Source organism: Ischnura elegans, chromosome 9 (assembly GCF_921293095.1).
Source record: "Ischnura elegans chromosome 9, ioIscEleg1.1, whole genome shotgun sequence".
Lineage (NCBI taxonomy): Eukaryota > Metazoa > Arthropoda > Insecta > Odonata > Coenagrionidae > Ischnura > Ischnura elegans.
Window position 1 is genome coordinate 114,473,070 of NC_060254.1, and position 14,637 is coordinate 114,487,706.

A 14,637-nucleotide genomic window follows, 5' to 3' on the forward strand; every position below is an offset into this window, starting at 1 on the left:
AAAATCAACCCAAATTATTTATTAAGTTGATTCAATTCCATGATGTCACGCCTGAGACAAGTAATTATGGTAAAAATAATCATCCATTTCAGATAGATTCTAAATAAAAAATTGAATACATATATCCTCTGTTGAAAGGGAAGTAGTAAGCATATGTAATCTTTTTCCCTGATTATTAGCAGTCAAAATAACTTGCAATATAGCAGATGACCATATACATATATATGCCCACCTAACATACTGTGTTTACATTGCTCATGTGTACATACATACATGGAATGACGTGCTGAAAAAACACACTATTTGTTTAATTTTTTGGCTTGAAAAAAGCAAATATTGTTAAAAATACTAGCATGCCACCCTCGCATTGATAGGGAAGGAGAGGACCCATACAAGTGGGAAACTTGGAATTTATGGTAAAATATCGAGAACAAGAACGACAGTCCCACCCCGATCGTATTCCCCATGTCACTGCCACCCAACGCAGACCAAAGGCCAACCTGAGAGACCATTGTATGTGTCCTGGAATCCTGGGTAATGTTTCTCTGAACATACTGATGATTCTTGTAATACCAAATCAATAAAAAATAACACTTACTTATCCCACGCCGTCGTGAAAGCAGGTTCAGGAAAAACCAGGGCTTATATTTTTGAAGTAGGCAACTGACACCTGATTACATACATTTACAGGGATAAGTTAATGTAAATTGTTTCATTGCAGGTAAGTGAAGGCGTTGCATTACTTGAGAATTGCTAACCTTAATTATAGCAGGAGCTAAGTGAAAGCGTGGTTAATTAAGTGATTGCGATCTCCATTTAAACCTGACTGAGTATTCTCCTATTAAAAATTACTCTGGTTAACTCCAAACGAACCATCTTGTACCTGGCAAGACATTTTTTAACGAATACCTAAAAATTTGTTTTTCCACAGAATTTTTTATTAAATCACCACCATGATGATGTTGTCGGGACACAAGTCACTCTCGGCTGAATCGCCGCCTGATGTAGGGCAGCCTAAAGATAAACTGATACGAGGTACGTAAACTGTTGCATCGGAGACAGATCTCTCTTGGGGGATAACTGGCATCAACAATAAGGGAATATAAACGCCGCAAATCCTCCAGTAAAGCCCCACTCTTGAAAAAAATATATAAAAGAAAATCTTATAAAAAGAATTCTATAAAAAACCAGAAATGAGGCAAAACGATGTATATGAATTGACTGTATAGAAACTTCCAGACTTATTAACTAAAAAATCCTGTACCAGAGCCCAGATGGCTAATGGCACCTTCTCTCCGCCGAATATGTATTAGGGCATTTTCTCATCTTCTTTGGCATCAGTTGGACTAAACACTCAACTGCAATTCACCTGGAATGAAAAGAAAATTTTGATCATCTAACAGTCCAAGAAGATTATCATGAGTGCGTGAAATATATTTGGCAATAAAAATTGTAATCAGTAACTAGAACCCATTATTATTTTATAAATTAATTGGTTACCATTACAAGTATATTGAAAATAACTATCCTGAGCATTTTAAAAATTTAACAATAGGTTTGTGGACCATAGTGAGTTTAGTTCATTTTAACCACAATTTAAGACTATTTACTATGTATCCGCAAAATGCATAACGCTTATAATTAAGAGTATTCAAACAAGAGTAGAAGAAAATATCAGATATCTGACATTCAACTTAAATGATTTTGATCAGCTAATAGTTCATGAATATCATCAGCCATGCGTTAAGTATTTAGATATACAGTGGAACTTGTTTAGTACGTTTCTGAAGGGACCACAAAAAATGAACATACTAACCAGGAAAACGTACTAACGAGGAAAGTAAAAAATAGCAGTCGGGGTAATTGCAATCTGTGGAAAAGTCGTCATAATTACAATTACTATCGGTAGTTCTCGTAGGATCACCTTCCTGAACTCTTTTCACCTTTAAAATCAAGAAAATGGGCGCTACATTGAAAAACAATACTATGTGAATAAAAATCACAATGTTTATTAGATTTCCCGAAGACAATTACATGAAAACGGCGTCTTTCTCCCGTGATTTATCCTATATGTATTTATAGAAAGAGGACAAGTAAAGCTAAGTCATTTCTTTTTTGTCACAGCATACTCGGAGAATATAACAACAAACCTGAGTATGTCAACGGGTTGTATTTAAACATAGAAATTGGACAAAATTATATTAACCTTAAATATATCGATATATCAAATAATAACACGCAAGATTATTAGAATATGTCGTAATTACAGAAGACTTTATATTATACAGTTGAAATTTACTTTAAAATTTGTTTAATGTCGTCTGCTTTCGTGCCGAGATCAAGTATTTTTAAGCTAAGCTTCGCGTGCAGATCCAGAGCATTGTCTGCTCCCACAGCAGTAGTCAAATACGCACGTACCCCGTAGCATTGACATAGAGTTTATGAAGTACGTGCAGTACTGCTTTAGATAAAGTGGGAAATGGATAAGACTCATTTCTTCATCATGATAACACGTGTAATAGCAACAATTGCCCACTCGTTAAATTTGTGCACAGTGGGCACTCCAGAGGCAACAGAAGGTGAGGAGCTCGGGGTGGGGAAAATTGGGACTTCTCATTGGCTGCAGTTTTGCATAGTCAGACATTCCTGATAAATTCATCACGTCATAAGAATTGAGAAATGCATTTGGATAAATCACGGTCGAAGATGGATATGTAGAATAAATGAAAGAATGTTAATTGCTAGTAATAATAGATTAAATCATGAATTCGGAGCTTTACGACCCTTAAGAAGATACTGGTGAACGATTTGCGGGTTGCATCACGGCTAGCAATTGAGCGTACTAACAAGAAAGCGCAATTTTTTCAAACGTACTAACCAAATACTTTTGCCTGTATTTTGTTCCGATGGTACCGGGACCGAGAGAAATGGTCGTACTAAGGAGGAAAACGTACTAACAAGGAACGTACTAACCAAGTTCCACTGTAAAAATTTGTAATCATATAGCAAATATAATCAGCTGCAATTGAAAAAGAAAAATCAATTGGTAGCAGTCATTCACATACAACAATGACACACAACTTTGTTCTGAATATGCATAAACTTCTAATGTCGAAGGAGGACGTTAAATCAATTGTCGGGAGCACTCAGTTGAATTTGTAAGCAAGTTTGTAGAACGATCTTGTGTGAAACACAGTGTGGAAAAAAAGTAACTGGTTTATTTTAAAAAGTGTCGTGTGTAAATAGATTTGTGTACAGTAAATGTAAAAAGTGTTCATAATAGGGTGGTTTCCTATTATTTTTTTACTGCCTCTATCGATAGATTAATACTCCTGGAGTACGTATTTCATGCTTCTAGATTTTTAAATGACGATATATATTTTTCGCAATAAAACGAAAGTGAAAATTTTCAAGCGTGCAACAACACGACGGCTAAGTATGAATGCTGGGAAAAGCCCGTGTGACGTCATTCTGGTTCCAGCTACCGCCATGTAAAGCCACTTTGGAGCAAGGCTATGAGCGCCGCTATGATGCATGCTGCTAGCAGGTAGTAGAGTACCCTGCTAGCTGGTAGCGCTCGGCTTAAATAAGGATTATAAATACCATATCAAACGAATTAAACATTCCGACCATAGGCAGTTTTAAAAGGTGATTATTAAGAGATGTTTCCCTAAGCTCTGTGCCTCATACATGCATTTGTAATCTCAGACGATGTAGAACTCCTATCTACTCGTATAGAAACTAGGTCCCTGTGACGTCACGTGGAGTGGCATCGCATGGGCACCAATCTGGCCTCTTTCAAATGAGGTTAAAATTGACCATTGCCATTCGTCTGAACTGGGATTTCTAAAACCAAATAATTTGTATATCATGAATACACTAATAATGGGTAAGGAATTGCAATCAATGCCTTTCGTTTTCTTTAATGAAGGAAACTACCCTATTGGACATTCTCCATGAAGAGTAGTGTCAATGATTGAATTTACGTGGTGTGGACATAAAAAGTTTTCAATCCTCCACCTCACTGATAAGCGCCATCGAAGATACCGTTGGTAAGTACATGAATTTGAATTTTAGTTATTTTCAATTGTATTTGACAAAATATATTTTTCACTAATGATGTTTCATTAAGTTTTTTTCATGCACTTTCATTCCTGTGGTTCCATGCAATATTTTTTGCACAATTCAACATAATGAAATTTCTGTTTAACAAACCTATCATGGCAGTTCATAGAATTACGTTATACAGACATTTCACTGCATTCAAAGAGGGATAATACGTGAAAAATAAGAAAATTCAACACAAAATTCAGCTTCCAAAAAGGCAAAATGTAGTCATACCACACACAGCCATATATTTTAAATGGCATACACTAAATTCGTTATTCATTCTCACCCATTGTTAAACCATAGAACTCTTTTGATAAACTTAAAACTTTGTTAAAATAATCGTGAAAATTATATACATCATTATTTTCACTGTTCGACATAGATTATGTCCTAGAGACATACAGTAAAACCTCACCTTAACGAACTCCCGCTAAACGAAGAACTCCGTTCAACGAACAAATACTATTGGTCCGGTCAATTGCCTATGTAAACACATTAGTGAAAAACCCCGATGAACGAACTCCTCTTTTACGAAAACTCCCGATCAACGAAATGAAATTTCGGCGCGATTGAGTGAAATTCACCTCTCAGTCACCAATTTTTCCGGTTAAATTTTTATTTTCATATGAATAATTTAATATTCGTAGCATTGGAGGGCAAATTAGAGACTTCCACTGAATAAGCCAATCAGAATCGTCATTATTAACCGTAACCATAGCCTTCCATCGTGTGTTTCCACCGACCCCAACTCGCGGCTCGCGGCGAATTGCGAAAAATGTTAATGCTGACTTTCGTAAATGACTCAATGTCCCAATATTTACACGCTCAAAGATATGATATCTAGAGCTATGTACTTCGATCGCATTCTTTTGATGGTTGTTTAAGATACTTTACAGAATTACAATGCGTAAATTCCGAGAAGCTTTTTCACTCGCCGCCATCTTGGATAACTTCTTTAAAATTTAACTAAATTACGGTAGATACTTTGCTACTTACTAACTTTTGGTCTTTGAAAGATTCTCCTGGTTCATTTTCGGGGTATTACTATAAAGAATATCATATGACCATTATTGCAATTCCCTCTCCTGCATGTTCCATTCATCGTGAAATAAAAATGCTGGAAGATGCTCATGCAAAAGTTTTCAGGAAAAGCAAATTTATGAAAATATTATCTACGAGACAAAAATGAAAATTTGTTCCAACACAAACAACTAAGATTAATCGAGGAAATTAATTATGCATTTTTAACATGATCACGCAGTTTTGAAGAAAATATTTTGTGAGAACAGAAATTTATCAGTTGTCATCATCTCCAAGGAAAGGAAACGGAATATATTTTCCGTATTCCATGAAAGATATAACGTAGTATCGCCAGAAAAGGTTCATTAATTATATCACCTGTTAATCATTTTCACTCTGCAAAATACCATTGATTTTAACCCTTGTACTGCCAGCCTATTTCAGGTGGGATGTACGAAGACTGCCAAGGCTATTTTCCGGAATTAGCAACATTTCAGGTTTAAAAATTTCTCAGCTACTTAATAATATTTAATACTTCTAGATTTTTTCCCAATTCCTAAGATATATTTATATCTTATAACCATAGATAGATTAAGGGGGTTTACTTAAATTACAGCCGATAAAAAGGCCACAATCACAAAAAAGTGAAAAAATTTCGCTCAAACAGCAAGGACCGATATATCAGCCCGTTGGCAGTACAAGGTTATATCTATTTTTCAAATTGTTATCTAGGAAATGTTTAAATGTTTGTTCAGAAATACCCCCCCCACCACCTTACCATCTTCCCCCTAACCCCCCACCTTATCAAACATCTATTTACGCTAGGTCTTTTTGTATCACCCCTTGCGAAATATGGAATCAATAGGGTAGTTACCTTCATCTAAGGAAACGAAAGGCATTGATTGCGATTCCTTACCCACCATTACTGAATTCATAATATACAAATTATTTGGTTTGAGAATTCTCAGTATAGACGAATGGCAACGGTCAATTTTAATCTCATTTTAAAAGGCCAGATTGGCGATGCCACTCCACGTGACGTCACAGGGACCTAGTTTCTATACGAGAAGATACGAGTTCTACATCGTCTGAGATTACCAATGCATGCATGAGGCACAGAGCTCATGGGAAACGTCTCTTAATAATGACCTATCAAAATTACTTAAAGTCGGAAAGTTTCCTTCGTTTGATAGGGTATTAATAATCCTTATTTAAGCCAAGCGCTACCTGCTAGCAGGGTACTCTGCTACCTGCTAGCAGGGTACTCTGCTACCTGCTAGCAGGGTACTCTGCTACCTGCTAGCAGGGTACTCTGCTACCTGCTAGCAGGGTACTCTGCTACCTGCTAGCAGGGTACTCTGCTACCTGCTAGCAGGGTACTCTGCTACCTGCTAGCAGGGTACTCTGCTACCTGCTAGCAGCCTGCATTGCAGCGGCGCACATACCCTCACCCCAAGGTCACCTCACACGGTGAAAGCAGGAACCAGAATGATATCACACAGAGTTCCAGAGACCGTTTATTACTATTATTCTTCTCTCACCCAACTAACAGCGTTCAGTGCATCTTTGCGTGGTGGTTGAGCGTGCTCTTCTGCGAGAAGCGCTTGTGGCACACACCACACGCAAAGGGCCTCTCCCCCGTCTGCACCCACAAGAGAGTTTGCAGGCACCGCAGGATCTCTTCTGGGGTCGATACCCGTGATGCTGTTTCCCACCCATGGGTGGCGGCGATGGCAAGGATCCTAGTACGGTTGAACCCAATGCTCCTCATAGTGGTCGAAAGAGTCGGCCATTCAGACCCCAATGTGAGTAAGAGATGGAACTCATGTCCGTCCCACCTGGTGAGCTTCGGGGAGTCCTTGTTGTTTGCCAGGAGCGTAAGCAGCTCCAGAACCTCCTGGTCCGCCGGTGTGGGCAGCATTCCAGGCGCGGTGGCCGGGAGAAGCTGTCGAAAGTCGTGTTCCAGGGAGAGGGCCTGGGAAGCTGGCTACGATGCCGGAGGCTGTGACTCAAGGTATTGCGATGGTTCTTGTGTGGAAGGCAGCAATGGTTTTGTAATGATAGGAGAAACATCGGCGTAAAAATTTAAATGTCACGCGGAGCGAACAGAAACTACATGACAGAAATAATGAATTCTTAAGGCCGTTTTACACGGGGCATGGAATTGTGCAGATTAGAGCTGCATTAATTTCTAAAGTGGCGTGGATTGCACGAATGCATGAACGAAATTAGATCAGGGGCTATTCTGCCATCTCGCATCCACGCATTCTCACATGTGTTCCAGCAATTCACCGCTTTACACAACACAATTTTGATCGCGCCTTTGGACGTACGTCAGATTGCACAATTCCATGTACCCTGTAAAACGACCTTTAAAATAGTAAAAGAAGAGATTTCTTAATATTGTCAAGCCTATGATTTTTCCCAAGCCCTTGAAAGAGTTCTGATGCCCTGAAATATTATAATCACCTGGAAAGCATCAACAATCTCAATTACAACATCAACATATTACCCCTCAAGCCGTCCCAATAGGTGCATGGCCGAGGGTGAAATCAATTTTTTCAGGCTGTGTAACTGATTAAATTTGTATATGAGAGCGTATGGGTTGGAGAACAAGGGGATGTCATTGCCAAATTCGACCCAGAAATATGAATGTGAAATATCAAATCAAGTCATCGCACAAATTCAATAGAGTTGAATAGTTTTTGCAGATTGCTACGTTGAACAAAAGCAGCCTTTTTTCAGGCGTTTCATCATCAAATTCACAGAGTAATCCAAAAATACAAAATGGCCCAAATGATTCCATGACATCACAGCTTCACAGGTAAACAGACATCCTCAGCGGAGGGAAAGATATAAGAAACACTCACGAATTGGACGAGAGAAAATTTACAATTCCTTCCACTTCCAATTCGAAGTATTTTCCAGGAGACTTTCCTTCATGACTTTACCTGTGAAGTTTGACGGCACTGTGGCTCTTTGAGTGCTGGGTCAGGTCGCTTGCCTTGACGTATCGTTGTCTGCAATCCCCGCACGCAAAGGGGAGCTCCCCCAAGTGGTGCGTCCTTGCGTGGCACAATAGCTGACTGCTCTTGCCAAATCCCTGGCTGCAATGCGAGCACACGCAATGTCTGCCACTATCCCCATCCGCCACATCCTCGAGCCCTGTTCTCGGAAGACAATGAACGCACATCAAAGAAGAGTGAAGAAACAGGCCAAACTCCAATACAAGCACACCAACATAGCCTGTATAAATGTAACATACACTAAGTCAAAGTCCATCTTTCAAAGTGTACAAACAAATCAGAACATGTATATGCACAAACAAAGCGCCTGTAAGCAAAAGAAATTTTACAACAATCCTGGTTGATGCCACGTTATTACTGCGATGGATTAGAATTTTAACACGCCGAATATTACTCATATACTTTCAAATAATATTATATTTATGTATTTACAAGGACAAGGAAGAGGTTAGCTAGCCTCTTTTCATGCAATTAGCCTTATGGCTCAAATTGATTCCACAGGATGTCCAACCAATCAAAGTATAAAAATTCATGCACAGTTCCCAGTTTTCCAAGAAAAACTGAAAAAATTCCAGGTTAATCTCACATTATTACTGTGATGGCTAAGAATGTTAAGACACTCCAAATCATTTCAATGCTTCTAAATAATATTATATTTATGTGCATAAAAGGACAAGGATTGGTTACTTAGCACACAATGCATTTAAAATTTAAATACATTCAATTCGAGCCAAGACGCTACTTTGATCTGATAAGCGGATTTTGATGTCCCACGGAATTCTAAGTCTTTGTGTTTTTGAATGTTACATAAATCATAGAGTGATAGACATTTCGAATATGTTGCCTTGTCCGTCATACCACATTTTGCTGCAGCGGTAGAAATTATACTAAGATGGTGCACTTAAAACTGAAACAAACATTTTCAGCCAGAAAAAGGGCGTTGAACTGGAAAAATTATATGTGAAATGAATTTGAAAAAAAATTTTAATATTCCCGGTTTGAGCAAAAATTCATGAATACCGTATAAGCACTTTTAAGAGGCACACCTTTTTTCCCCAGAAATTGCAGCCGAAAATGGGGGAGTGCCTCTTACACAAATTTTTTATATTCCCCTCCTCCCTTTCCCTGGTCACTAGCCGAAAAAGAACTGAGTGGCCTAGGTTTCCAGCTGAGTCAGTCATCTAAAAACTAAGGTCAAAAACAAGCGGGAGGCAGTGGAGTTTCTTCCTTAGTGACATATTTTTAAAATGCTCCTGTTTGCGTTTCTAACTCGTAAGCATCGCACCATCACATTGGTAGGTACCTCAGATGTGAACATGGAAAAGATTGCACGGGGTATTTTGCTCCGGAGGGCCCGCTAAATTTACTGCTATGGGTGGGCATACCTCAGCATTTATACTGCAAATAGTACACGCTTGCCAAACGTAGAGAAAAGTGCAGTTTTGAAGGACGATACCTGGTCAATAGTCAACATCTGTCTTGCCAAGTAATTTCCATTACGCTAGGGGCCTGCTTTTTCAAAAATCATCTTCAGACGATATTATAAGGGTTATTGCGATTGAAAATTATATTGGTGTCAAAACCTGCTGTTTAAAAAATTCAAAAGAGTGTGTACATTGTTTGACTGAATGGCGGATAGGAGAAATCTGAAATGTTTAAAAGTGAAGAGCTTTGAAGGACAGGTAGATGGGAAGGAGCTCGCTCCCTCCGTCTTTCCTCCACAACGAGGCTGAGGGCAAAGGAGAAAGGGAAGAACACGTCCGATCTTGCACGTGACGTCATTGTCTTCAAAGCGAAGGGGCAGCAATGTGATAAATGCAGTTTCAGTTGCCAGAAGTTTCCAGTCCGTCTTGTCTTGTTTGAATGCACTTATGCTACGCTTGTTTCTTCCGAAATTGTGCTGTTTGGACTATTTTGAATATTAGTAGCGGTAATACGGTAACAATAAATCTTTGTGTCAATCAATTAGAGCTTAAAAAACTTAAATTCTGTCAGATATGTGTCGCGTAGATTTCTTTCGTTTTGTGAACTTCGTGCGTGTCTTACAATTATTGAAAGCTATTGAGATATCTTCAGGCTCGCTAGGTGACTCACCCAGCATTAGGCCTCCAGAAACTGGGAGATCGATCAAGGTCAGTTGGTGAGACGGGGAAGGGTTGAAACAAGTTTCGATTGTTCCCACGTAACTTGATATTTTCCTTTGAGCAAGTGATTTATGGTCCGTAGGGTCTCGGAAAGGAAAATAAACGTCATAGGCAGGGGCTGATGGAGGGCTAGGGGTATTTTGTGAAATCTGTGCCGTGGTTATTTTTTAACGGCGCTGAGATTTCCCCGATTGTTGTCCAATCTCTTGGGAAGATTCACGCTATGTGCCTGTTATGTTTTGATTTGAAATTTTCCACAGCTGAAATTCTATTGCAATACTCCTACAAGAGCTCTAAAAAAATTGCACGTGAGTAGGACAAACATCGTAGTGCAACGGCGCATGCGAAGAGAGGATCGGAACTCGTTCTACTCCCTCTTATGGGATGTTGCATTCACGAAAGCAACGATTGAAAATTTAGGATTCAGATTCAATTTCTTTGACAAATTTGGATCCGAAGTACATTAAGGTGAAGGGCATTATTCGTGGATATTTGGATCTGAGGTATCCGATCCGACCGTCCCTAGTAAGCATCAGAAGGTTAAGGCTACAAGTGAATACCTACTAATCTCCGAGCGCCATACATATCATGTAAATTTAGCACAAGAATGCTGTGTAAATTATTACTATTGAAAGCGGAAAAATTGATAACTGTCGAAAGTCCAGGCTTAAGTCTGCTACACCGTGCGATAGGATAAAAAAATGCCGAAAAGTTTTCCTTTTCTTTAGCTCTGATGCTCAAAATAGGAGTGCGCCTCTTACACGTGTGTGCTTCTTACACATGCTTATACAGTAATTCACGCATAATTCCAGGGACATAATTCAAGCATGATTCCTGATTTTCCTGTGCACAACCTGTTATCCCACGTCATGGAGAAGGATATGCTAAAAATTCATGGACTTACATGGTGATTCTTATATGCCACATCATGAGAATATATTTCAGAGTTACCTACTTAAGAATCATTACATCTCTAGGGAAGGTTGTAGGATTTGATGGATAATGAAACAAGCCAATAAAGAGCTTCAATTATGGCATTGCACATTATGTTGAACACGTAATTATTGTAGAGAAAAATAAATACCACAAGAGGCTATCATAACTTGATGTCAAATCACTATTTTAAATCATCAGCTGGTCGTGAACATACATGCATGAAATTTGACCATAACATCAAATAAGTTTCCCATTTGCTACATTAACACACTCAATGCGGATGCCTTGAATTCAAGGCATCCCGCGCTAGCCTAGGACGTGGATGCCTTGAATACAAGGCATCGGTCCCATTAGGTTTCTCGGCCCGCCATCTGCCTCCGCGTCTTCTACTAGACCCTGCAATTGTGCCCAGCGTCTCAGTGTGTCTTCTCCTGTGACTGGATACAAGTCGTTTGCTTTCAGCAGATTTTTTGCCTTCTTTTTATTATTATATATTTATTATAATTTTATTATAATATTTAATATTTTCTTTATTAATAGCGCAAATTTTAATAATTTTGACCTATGTATGATTGTATACGATTAAGGAAGACATAATATCTGATATTATTGCAAAATATTTTTTCCGCGTGGCGGTGTGTTATGATAAATTTTCTCAGCATTGAGTGTGTTAACACCTCTTGGTCCGGCATCCTTTAAACTAGACTAGCCATTGGGGCCGGTTACTTTTTGCATTTCTTCTGGGTAGGTAGGTTTTCAATATATGTTCAAACTATTATAACGTCGATAAAAAAGACATCAATAAGAAAAACTTTCACAAAAACAAACAGTAAAGCTACCTGAAGACGCACAAACCAGAACTAGGTCGAAATAGTTCCAAATAAATCCGTAGAGGTCAGCAGGAGACTACACTGCATGAAAACGTAAAAACACGTGATCGGCACATAAGCGCTGGCGGCGGAAACACGTAAAAACATGCGTGCGGACCATAATGTGTTAATCATAATTGCATCATGTTTAAACACCATTTCTAATCTAGGAGTGTAGCGTACATTGATAGAATAGAATTTTAAGAACAAATTCTATCAATCTGTGTGATTTTTAGAGACTTCAGGATCTAAAAGAGCTTCCTACTAATTCAAGTATTGAACTTTTCAATTTTATTTAGTCAATTTACTCAGAAGCAAAACAACAACAATGAACATGTTATTCATAGAAACAGTTGAAACATTTTCATCTCCAAAGTGTACAACCAAATCAGGGCATAACTACACACACAACCAAAGTGCCTGTACGTCGAAGAAATTTCACAACATTATCAGTTCTGATTGCGGCTAGTAAATGCTGGCCCACTCAAAATCACTGGCCCCTGGTCCTGGATCTGACTAGGCTGCTTGCTGGCAATATCAAAATTGCATCGTCTAGTTAGAAGCAGCTGCTGAAATGTGATTTCGTCTAATAGTGCACTTGGTTGTGCCTCCAAAGTGGACTGGAGTTCGTCTTCACTCACAGCTGACGTAAGCGACGAATTGAGCGTGTTTTGTGTCTATCCTTTGATGTACACTTCACGCAACACATGTATGCGAGTATTCTGCCCACACTGCAGGATGGGCAGTTTGACGGATGGAGGTTCACTATCGAGAGATTTTAGTGATAGGCACCATTTTTACATATCATTTGGAAATGAAAAGCACTACTGTCTTTTAAACCATTACATTTATGTGTTTGAATAAACATGCACGCATTAGTGAATATGTACTTATTATTTGATAATTACAGAAAGCGAGCGCTATCGCATGATTTGTACCATGATCAGAGAGAAAATGATGTGATCTCTCTTAAGTCAATAGTCACTTAAAATGATTTGGATCGTTGGATACCTTTTTCCTTATTTACTGTTAGGTATAGGGATGAGTCGATTCCAAATGTCGATTCTCGATTCCACCGATTCTCGGGAACGGAATCGGAATGGAGAATCGATCGCCTAAAGTCGATTCCGATTCCATCAATTCCAGGAAGATAAATGTTTTGAGCATAGACTATAAGTTTGGGGCACAAAGGCTGCCACACACCTAAGCGGCCGCGGTGTCAGCCTTGCCCGCGCGGAGAATATGCCTGGCACGCGGGTGCTGCGACGAACATGCCTAAGAGGCCTCCGAAACATGAAAATGTCGGCAAGAGCGACAAACCGACGAACCCTGAAATGCCTCGTGTTTATAAGCTACTCTCAGAGAAAAAAATTGGAAAGCACGGGTTCGGGAAGCATTGCATGCGTTTTTCGTTCTTTCATCACCGCTGGTCATGGCAAATCAAATTATTACGATTATAAATCACATTCGGAGAATTCATCTGGACCACCAGTTTTAAAGTATAATATATCGATAGATATGTTTTTATTTTCAAATGTTATTTGAAGTCTGATGAAAATAAAAACGATCAGAGAACGGGTTTACCTGTGAAAAAAAAAGTTTCTTATAAATACGCGCTGAGAGCGGTTTTTTTATATAAGTAACTTTTTTTAGACTAACACACGTCTGCGTCAATAATAAAAAATAGACACATTCGCATTTGTATAGCCCAGTTTCATCAATGACACCCTTGAGGAAGTTGATACTAGCTAGGCATAAGCCGCCCCGGCCTCCGGGCAGACTCGACAGGTTGCGTTCGGCCGCCACCGCGCACCCGCTATGCTGCTCTGGTATGTATATGAACGCTACACTATTGTTTAGCCACCGCGGCCAAATGAGAATGTAGCCACCGCGGCTATTGTTATTTTCAGGGATGGTCGGATCGGATACCTCCGATCCAAATATCCGCGGATATTGTTCTTCATCGGATACAACGGATCCAAAGTCGCGGAAAACATCGGATCTGGATCCGAAATTTTAAATTAAAGCTTCAGTGAATGCAACGACCCATAATGGTGGAAAGAGTTCCGATTCTCTCTTCGAATGCGCCGTCGCATGCGATTCTTGTCCTATTCATGAACCGTTTTGTTCGAAAGCTCTCGCAGAGGTTACGAGTAGAATTTCAGCTGTGGCCAGGATTTTCAGCCAGAAAATAAAAAAGGAAAAATACGAATGGCATATAGTGTGACTCTTCCCAAGAGATTGAACAATCATCGGGTTAATCTCAGCACCGTAGCATAATAACCACGTCAAAAGTAACTACGTCGCAGATTTTAGAAAACCACCCTCGGCTGTCCATCAGCTCGTACCTCTTGTTTTTTTTTTCGTTTCCGAAATCACACGGACCATAAATCATTGTCTTTTCAGGAAAATATCAAATCACAAGAAAACAACTGAAGCGTGTTTAATCTCTACCTCGTCTCACCAACTGACCTTTTTTGGCCTACCTGCTTCAGTTCTCCGTTTCTAGATGACAAATGCTAGGAAAGTGAC

The 14,637-nt window shown here is 39.2% G+C and overlaps 1 protein-coding gene across 9 annotated transcripts in view; it reads right to left on the reverse strand.

Moving 5' to 3' along the window:
- Window positions 1-662: 662 nt before the first annotated feature.
- LOC124165089 (Golgi reassembly-stacking protein 1-like) overlaps window positions 663-14,637 on the reverse strand; it is a 74,382-nt gene continuing 60,407 nt past the window's right edge. For 6 of the 9 annotated variants that reach the window (XM_046542365.1, XM_046542362.1, XM_046542363.1 and 3 more), the window contains 3 exons: window positions 8,082-8,295; window positions 6,672-7,158; window positions 663-1,369 (listed from right to left, as the gene is read on the reverse strand). The gene's annotated coding sequence lies outside the window, so the exon portion shown is untranslated. The remainder of the gene's footprint in view (window positions 1,370-6,671; window positions 7,159-8,081; window positions 8,296-14,637) is intronic. The other 3 variants (XM_046542358.1, XM_046542359.1, XM_046542360.1) reach the window with 3 other exon arrangements.